Source organism: Leptonychotes weddellii, unplaced genomic scaffold, assembly GCF_054177405.1.
Source record: "Leptonychotes weddellii isolate Sample4059 unplaced genomic scaffold, ASM5417740v2 HiC_scaffold_53907, whole genome shotgun sequence".
Taxonomy (NCBI): Eukaryota; Metazoa; Chordata; class Mammalia; order Carnivora; family Phocidae; genus Leptonychotes; species Leptonychotes weddellii.
In genome coordinates this window covers 1-664 of record NW_028021704.1, presented here as the reverse complement: position 1 = coordinate 664, position 664 = coordinate 1, and the positions used below count along the sequence as shown (strand labels likewise).

Here is a 664-nt window from a genome sequence, read left to right as displayed (position 1 = left end):
TACAGATACCTATACTTTCTAGAAAATGATTATATAGACCCTCTCAAAGAAAAATGCACACCATTATATGGTTTCAGACAAGTTGCTAGGGAAAAACACATCTGGACTGATTCCTACGTACAGATTATTGTCATCAGTACATGTTCCTGCATTCTTACAGATTTGATAATAAACATACAGACTGGCTTGTAACTTAATGATCCATCGGTTCATCAGCCTTTTCTGCAGGTTCATCAGCAGTCTGAGCAGGCTGTGCCTTTCTCTGTGGTCTTTCTTCAAGACCTTCCAGGAATGGAGATACATCATCATCATCATAAATCATAAACTCCAAGTCTTTACCAACAATTCCAATGGAAACATTCTTTGTAGTTAGGTCCTGTTCTGCAGGAAGTGTCTCTCGTAAGGCACGCAGACCATGTTTAACCAGTTCATTCAAATTGCACTCCATAAACCCAGACATATGTCTCTCCAAGTAAGTACGAGCTGATTGAGAACGGGCTCCAATGGACATGGCTCTACAGTCAAAATAGTTGGCAGATGGACAGGTTTGGAAAATGTGAGGGCCCATATCATCATAACCAGCAATAAGCAGCCCAACACCATATGGTCTCCGGCCATATCGTTGTGTTGGTATCTGGGTCTTGCTTCCAATTAGAGATACAAG

The 664-nt window shown here is 41.3% G+C and overlaps 1 pseudogene; it reads right to left on the bottom strand.

Moving 5' to 3' along the window:
• Nucleotides 1-6: 6 nt before the first annotated feature.
• On the bottom strand, nt 7-658 carry LOC102730008 (proteasome subunit alpha type-1 pseudogene; annotated as a pseudogene).
• Between the last annotated feature and the right edge of the window lie 6 nt (nt 659-664).